This window comes from Cibotium barometz, chromosome 50 (genome assembly GCF_041138505.1).
Source record: "Cibotium barometz isolate CiBa-2024 chromosome 50, ASM4113850v1, whole genome shotgun sequence".
Taxonomy (NCBI): domain Eukaryota; kingdom Viridiplantae; phylum Streptophyta; class Polypodiopsida; order Cyatheales; family Cibotiaceae; genus Cibotium; species Cibotium barometz.
In genome coordinates this window covers 11,303,974-11,312,250 of record NC_141095.1, presented here as the reverse complement: position 1 = coordinate 11,312,250, position 8,277 = coordinate 11,303,974, and the positions used below count along the sequence as shown (strand labels likewise).

The window sequence follows — 8,277 nt, the reverse complement described above, 5'->3', positions numbered from 1 at the left end:
TCTCTAGCTCTTTATTGCACTATAGCTTTGAACAAGGAGGCATAGTAAATAGATGGGGGTGTTTTGGATATCCATATGATGATTTGTACTACATATATAACTCGTAGCTATATTGTTCAAGACTCTGCTGGACTCTACTAGAAAAGTCACCAAGTAATATTGTACTAGTGTAATTCTAAGAGGAACCATTTGGGGTAGTAATACTGGAGGTGGGTATGGCATTGGTGGCATTCTGTACCTCTCAACATAAATGAGAATTGGATTATGCATTGGTTGAGAAGCTTTGGTATATGTAGTAAGCTAATGATTGCTTTGGCATCGGGAGCATAGGTTGTGGGTTTCCTTAGTACCACAAGAATGGGTTGGCCTTAATATCAAATACTCCATTCCGTGCTTATCTGGTTTAGACAATAAATTACATAACACCAAACCATATCTCTTCATAGGAATAGGTGTGGGTATCTTGCTTGAGGTGCTGGCTAGGGTTGACATGTCTTGAGATTGCCCTTGGGACTAGTCTTGCCATTGCTGGCCTAAATGGTTTACCATATTTTTTTGCCAACTTTTCCATACGCATGTCCTTGACTAAGACTCTAGTTGGTGCTAGCATGGCACCCTTGTCATGAAGCCTCTTGCTCTTGTAATCAGTCACATAAATCGATCCATGAGCAATAAGTTATATGGTCTCTTGTGGGGGTTGCATCTCATATGGAGATACTTGGTTCTAGTAATATACCTGCATTGTTTCACCCTCCTCTTGCTTGAGGTTATAGATCTGTGTGATGATGGGCTCCATTTGGATCATTGGGCAAGAATCCCACAATGAATGTGAAGACCCCATAGCTAGCCTTTTCATATGGGTTTAGAGACCTAAACCACTGGCCTACTTTGCCTTCAAGGCAAAATTTGAATGAACAAAGATGTGGCCTCGCAAATTTCATCGCAAATTTCATCAACCTTCTCTAGACACTAAATGGGATCTCCAATTCCATCAAATTTGGTCATCATCCTTGAGATGTGGATTTGTTTACCCCAATTATGACTAAGTAATATGTTTGTGGGCAAACCCCCTTCCCATTTCAAACACCATCCTAATCATGTCTTCTACATATTTACATGGGGGTGGAACATAAGGGAGTAGTTGCATAAAACCCTCCATTTCAAGCATGTCTTCTACATATTTAGATGGGGGTGGAGCATAAGGGCGTGTTACACAAAACCCTCTGTTTCAAGATTTAGGATTTCTTTCCCCATGGGGTTGGGCTATGTGATTTCCAATGACACTCATTGAGGCTACTCGCTCACTACAACTGAGAACGCATTATGTAAATGCCCTTGATCCCTTTGGTTTGAGGTGGATGTTGGGCCTTTACCCTTCTATGTGTTCCATTCCCCTTCTCGTCTCTGAATAGAGAAGAACAGGAACTTGGTTCCATTTCTTCTCCATGGAACTTGGTTCTATGGTGAAAATGCTTCTATAATGAGCTCCAATGGAAAATAGCACTCTTGCTTGCACTTTGTGTACTTGTTATTGTGTGTTTTGCGAAACACGTATTCCTAATGGTAGAACAAAGGAGACATGTGTTGATTACCGTAAAACTGTAGCTGTTAGGCTTCTTATTGTTTATGATTAGCTTGGGGTAATCCCAGTTCAAGATTGACACCAAATGTTTAAAACATTGTGGCATAACACTTCTTTAGGGAGCAAACCTTGAGTTTCTTGGCCCCCTGCTGCCACTCCTTCATTAGAGCTTAGCTTAAAAATAGGATGATTTAATACCATTTTCATACAAAGTTTACCACTTTTCCTCCACTCATGTTTGTGTATAGTTGGCTCATTTTGTCTCAAAGCTCTGTGCTTAAGGTGGATTTGAAGGAGTTTTCACTTCTTAACATGGGAGTGCTATGTTGAGTGTTGGTCACTAGGACGGAAGGCTAGGTGGGTTTGAGGAAGTGTGGTTTGTTCAAACGAGGTAGGTAGAAAGAGTTGCCATCACTTTTAGAGACACTCTAAAATTGGAGAAAATCATAAAAGAAAAAAAAGTTTGTAAACTAGAATGCTTGGGCAATTGTGGTCTCTCATATGCAATTAGAATGTATAAAAGAGGTATAAAACTAGGGGGATGCACACGTTTGAAAGTATGTTAGCATGCATATTGACATAGCTAGCCTACTCAATGAAATCACATGTATTATATTTGAAAATTACACAAAGTCTTTGTGTAATCAATCCATATTCATAAGGCATTAACAAGCTGACTGGACACTTTCGAGGTTTTTTACATGTTCATTTCCGTTAAAAAAGGCCTGCATGTAATAGTGACACACACACACACCTCACTCATTTTAACTACAACAATGCTTCTATTGTGCATGTATGTGTGAGTGGGAAAAAAAACACAAACGACTACACACAAGGTATGGCAAAGAGGTGGCATATTTCTTTCCTTAAAATTATAACTATAGGGAGTGCCCTTTCCCTGTATAGAAAATAAATTTCAGTGTTGAAAGTGTAGAGATGTTATTTTTTCACAGCAATACATAATGTTGTTGTACGCTCAAACTCGTTGCTTTCAATATTTATATTGGTCATATAGTTCCTTCTTGTTATCTTAATTTCCTAAAGATAATTAAATATATATATATATATAAGTTTAAAAACTAAAACAATTTAAAAAGAGATCTAAGAGAATATAAGAGCCCACCTCGCTCTGCTAGACCATACACTGTGCATAGTAGACAATGCCCACCTCGTTGGCCAAACCATGCACTATGCATAGTAGACAGTGACTCGCTTGCCTAGCCATCACGCAGTTATCTAGATAATAATTCAACGTGTATGGGCACTAGACATAGCAGGCAACATGCCCACCTCATGAACTATGCAAATTAGCTTACTTAGCCATGTAGTTCTCTAGACAATAATTTAGCATGTTTGGGCACTAAAAAATAATGCTCTTTTTACAAGGTTGGCAAATTGGGGAGTTGGCACACACAATAATTTCAGCACATGTAGTGGATGTCAAAAGACGAGTGGTGTTAAACTAATCAGAAGGTAATATTGAGAGGGGTAAGGTCGATTCTCCCCTTTTGATACTTCTCTCTTTTAATATAAGAAGGTAAAAGCCGATGCAAAAAGGAGCGGATAGCCCAATGTGATGTTCATAGACTGGAACAATGCCCATGCACACAACTTGGTTCTTGTGACTAGCTTTACTATGAATACAATTGAGAGTCATTGAGCTAAAGGTTACATAAGATGTAGATGGAGATGTTCTTGTTGTGATGGAGTTGTTGGAGTTTGATGGAGAATGGACTGCATGAGAGTACTCTTGGCACCAAAGTCTGAATCTTATTACAATTCCTAGCTATGTGATATGTCTAGGTGATGGGGGGAGTTTAGGTAAGAAGGTAGCCCTAAAATGCATAGATTTTAGAGAGAGCACTACCATCTCCTTAATGCACATACATGAATTCTTTGCTGGTAGTGCATCTTGGAAGATTGAGCCAAGATGGTATCCTTTGGTGTTATTGATGTAGCCACAATAGGTGGTCTTCGTATGGGCCTCTTCAAAGGCATATATGCTGGAGTAGCTAAATGGCAAATGTCACCTCTAAACATTTTGGACTCGGTCATATATACTTCCTTAGACAAAGAACTTTGAAGGAAGACAAGAAACTCTATCGAAAAACGTGAGCCTGCATGCATAAGCCTACAAACAACATGATCAATAGATGTGAGTCAAAAGACTTGATCAAGAGAAACATGTGAGTCAGCACATGTGAACCTAGATTTAAAAAGTCCCCCAAAAAAAAAATTCTCAAAAAAATGTGAAAAATGTATTTTTATATCTTGAGCAGAACATGCGTGTTTGTAGTTTCAAACCTACTTTAGGAAACACTAGAATGAAATGGACTCTAGTTTTAGACCTTCTCTCGACTAACTGCTCTGCTAGTGGAAAGTTGACTATAGTGCACCCACCACCATGGTAAATCCATTTCACTAGAATAAAACCTTTGATCTCTCCTCATCAAGTTGACCAAGGTCCCTCCTGAATTCTAGGGAGGGACATTTGATTAGAGTGGTGCTGGAAGAGGTCCAGAAAAGCTAGTTTTCTACTGCTTTTGATGATTCTTGTTGGATAAAAGACTGGGTCTAGTATAATGGGGTTAAATTGGACAAAGGGACTACCAAAGAATTATATAGGGCTTTAAGAATCACTGAGGAGAATGTGATATATTGCAACAGGATTTGGAGGACAAGTTGGGGGCCCAACACTTGGAGGAAGAGATGGAAACTGATCTGGAAACTGGAAATTCCTACCAAATGTCAAATTTTTCTGTGGAGAGACTGTATGGGTTCCCTCCTCTTGGGAGAAAATTGGTGCAAAGGAACTTTACTATACCCTAGATGCAAAACAGCTCTGGAAGATGGGAAACGTGCTTTTTGGGATTGCCCAGCTATCAAAAGTACTTGGACCAGAATTAGTAGATGGGTATGTAACTGTACTGGAGTGCAGTTGCCCAGCTATCAAAAGTACTTGGACCAGAATTAGTAGATGGGTATGTAACTGTACTGGTGTGCAGCCACATTGGGAGGACTCGTTATTAGGGAGATGGACAACCATTGAGGAGACTCTTGATGATATTTTTAACATAACTAGATTCTGTTGTCTTTGGGAAATATGGAACACCAGAAATTCTATTTTATTTCAAAAATCATGTGATACAAGGTTGGATACTACAGGATTGATGTACAAATGTGTGCATATGTGTGGTCAATACTCTTGGTTAATAAATTGATTAAAGAAGGGATGATGCAGATGATTCAGGCTTTGCAAGCAGCCATCTTTAGACTCTATTTGGAAGGGGATATCTTCAGGCATACTAGGCTGTTCAGGTTATTTCAGTGCAGAAGTCAAGGAGCAGGCCAGTGAAGTTTGGTCCAAGGACCCAAAGATGGTATAAAAAAGTTAAACAAGTGAAATATACTTATGTGGCTTTCATTGAAAATCCAATTGGCTCAAGACGAGTGGTCAAAGTGTGGACAAAGAAGGGAGGTGTTTTTGAGACCCAGTCACCCAAAGGTTGCACTACTAAGGTTCTGATGGAAGCCTGCATTTAGCTGGGATTTCAGATATCTTGGGACAATTCTTCCTTTGTATTTAAAGATGAGAGATGGAATATGATCTGTAACATGGTGAATGGGGTTTGAGGGCTATCAAGTTGGCATTTGAGATGTCACTACTTTTTGGTATATAAATATATATTTATATTGGTCCAAAAAAAACCTTTGATCTTGACTAACTGTTGGAACGTTGACTCCTTTGATCTCGACTATTTTGTTGGAAAGTTGACTATAGTGCACCCACCACCATGGTTAATCCATCGTCTCAAATTAACCATGGTTATTACGTTCCCCATTTATCTCTGCCGATCAAAAAATGGAAGGTCATGCCTTCTCTTAGCGGAAGAAAGAAGCGATGGAGTGAGGCTGGTGATTGTTTAAAGGCAACCATTGGCATCGCCATGTTTCGCCCATCATGGATGGACCTCCCCTTGGCTCTGCAGGCGGCCTCACTGTCATCGAAAGGCCTCGCCTGCACGCCGCAAACATCAGAACAAGAACAAACTCGCCAAAGCACAGAGCCCAAGCTTACCCTTTCTCAAATCAAGGGCGAAAACGAGCATTCTGCAGAGAGGAAGAGAGCTCTGCTAAAAGCATGGCTCCTTTCAACACACTAAGCGAACTCCGACACGTTGTGGATCAGATAGAGAAAGGTACTTCGTCTGCTTTCTATGCTTTTTTGTTAAGAGAATGCGGTAACCTGCAAACCCTAACAGAGGGTATTCGTGTACATGAGCACATCGCCCGTCGAGGGCTTCACCATGATACATACATAGGTAACCATCTCATCGAAATGTATGCCAAATGTGGTGCAATCTCCGTCGCACATTCAGTTTTCGATGGCATACATAACCGCAATGTGTACTCATGGACCCTCATCATTGCAGCCTATGCCAATCACGGTGATGGAAAAAAGGTCCTTCTCTTGTTTGATCAAATGCAGTTAGAAGGAATAGAGCCTAATAACATCACTTTTATCAGTGTTCTAGGTGCTTGCTGTAGTGATGAAACCCTCGCACAGGGAAGGCTGGTTCATGTTGGGGTGGTAGATGCTGGATATGAGTCTGATGTCTTGGTAGGGACGGTGCTTGTCAACATGTATGGCAAGTGTGGGAGTGTTGAGGAAGCTAGTAGGGTTTTTCAAAGATTGCATGTAAAGAATCTGGTCACATGGAACGCACTGATTGAAGCATATGCTCAGCATGGGCATCACTTGGATGTGTTTGAACTCTTTCAAACGATGGATCGTGCAGATATCAAACCAGATAAGGTTACCTTTATCAGCTCCCTTGGTGCATGCTCTTCCGTGGCCACTCTTGAGCAGGGCAAGGTCATGCATGCTGCCATTATTGAGAGGGGTTATGAGGCAGATGTTGTTGTAGGGACAGCTGTAGTAAATATGTATGCGAGGTCCAAGAGTCTGGAGGATGCCGAAAGAGCATTTCACAAGCTGCATTTACGCAACGTAGTTTCGTGGAACACCATGATAGCAGCGTACACACAGCATGGGCAAGGCAGGCATGCCATAAAATTTTTCTTTGCCCTTAGGGAGGAAGGGTTGAAACCTGACAACGTGACCTTTGTGAATGCCTTAAGTGCTTGCACCAGTCTTGCAGCACCAACACAGGGTAAGTTGATTCATACACAAGTTGTTTTTTATGGGTTGTTGCCAGATACTGTACTTGGAACTGCACTTGTCACTATGTATGGTAAGTGTGGGGGTCTAATGGATGCACGAAGTGTGTTCGATGAAATGCACTCTCAGGACTTGGTGGCATGGAATGCTATGATTGCTGCATATACACAGTATGGGCATGGCAAGGAGGCTTTTCAACTTTTCTCCAAAATGCAGGAGGCTGGTGTAAAACCAAGTGAGGTAACCTTTGTGAGCATTCTATCTGTGTGCAGCCGTGCTGGCTTGGTTAATGAAGGTTTTAGGCACTTCCTTTCTATGAGTGCTAATTATGGCCTTCAGCCATCTGCGGAGCATTTTGGCTGCATGGTTGACCTTTTTGGACGTGCTGGATTACTGGAGGAGGCTGAAGAGTTCATTGCCAAAATCCCACCTCCTGCTAATGTGGTGGTTTGGGAAACTTTACTCGCTGCCTGCCAAGTGCATGGTGATTTGAAGAGGGGAAAACGTGTTGTAAAGCGTGTCATTGAGCTGAATCCTAAGAACTCTTCAGCGTATGTATTGTTATCGAATATCTATGCTGCAGAAGGCAAGTGGGATAAGGTAGCAAAAGTAAGAGAGGCTATGGTATGCAAGGGCCTTAAGGAGGAGCTGGGACTCAGTGTAATTGAGGTTGGCGGTATGATCCATGAGTTTGTTGTCAAAGATAAATCACATCCACAAGCAGTAGAGATATACACAGAGTTGGAGAGGTTGAACAGGCACATGGTCATGGCAGGGTACGTGCCAGAGGACACACAGATTATGCTGCATGATATGGATGAAGAACTCAAAGAGAGTGTACTTGGCTATCATAGTGCAAAATTAGCCATAGCATTTGGCCTTATTGCTACATCTTCTAAAGCCCCACTTCAAATCACAAAAAATCTGCGGGTTTGTCTGGACTGTCATTCTTGGACTAAGGTTGTTTCCAAAATAACTGAAAGGAGAATTGTTCTGTGGGATGCTAAACGACTTCATGAGTTCACTGATGGTGTTTGTTCTTGTGACGATTATTGGTGATGCTTTGTGTTTGCTGTGTAGCATATATATTTATGCCACCTGCCACTAGTCTTGGTCTTTAATCTTGTTGTTTTTCGGAAGTGTTTTATACCAATATATCCAAAGCAACATGCACAAAACCATTTTGTGGGTTGAATGTCTTGGAGTCTTCCATCTTTATGTGATTTTTCTCCATATAGCTACCATTCATCCCATATAGCAACGTGTACACTATCAATTTGTTAGAAAAGCATTTGTTCAATGGTCCACCCTCGTGTTGTTTCTGTGGGTGACGGATGTGCTCTATTTTGTAAGGCCCCCTTTATGAGGAGTAGCGGTTGTGGTGAGCACCCAAGCAACTAGGGAGACGCCTTATGTAGACTTGACACTCTTCCAAGTAGGATGCATGCTTGTGCGGACTATGTAACTGCATTAGTAAGTGCTCCACAACGAACTGAGCACATATTGTTTCCGA

General features: G+C 41.2%; 1 pseudogene across 1 annotated transcript; it reads left to right on the top strand.

Moving 5' to 3' along the window:
* The first annotated feature begins 5,459 nt into the window (after positions 1 to 5,459).
* LOC147609793 (pentatricopeptide repeat-containing protein At3g26782, mitochondrial pseudogene) lies at positions 5,460 to 7,954 on the top strand (annotated as a pseudogene). Its single transcript, XR_015264159.1, has one exon. The product of XR_015264159.1 is annotated as a pentatricopeptide repeat-containing protein At3g26782, mitochondrial pseudogene (transcript).
* Positions 7,955 to 8,277: the final 323 nt, after the last annotated feature.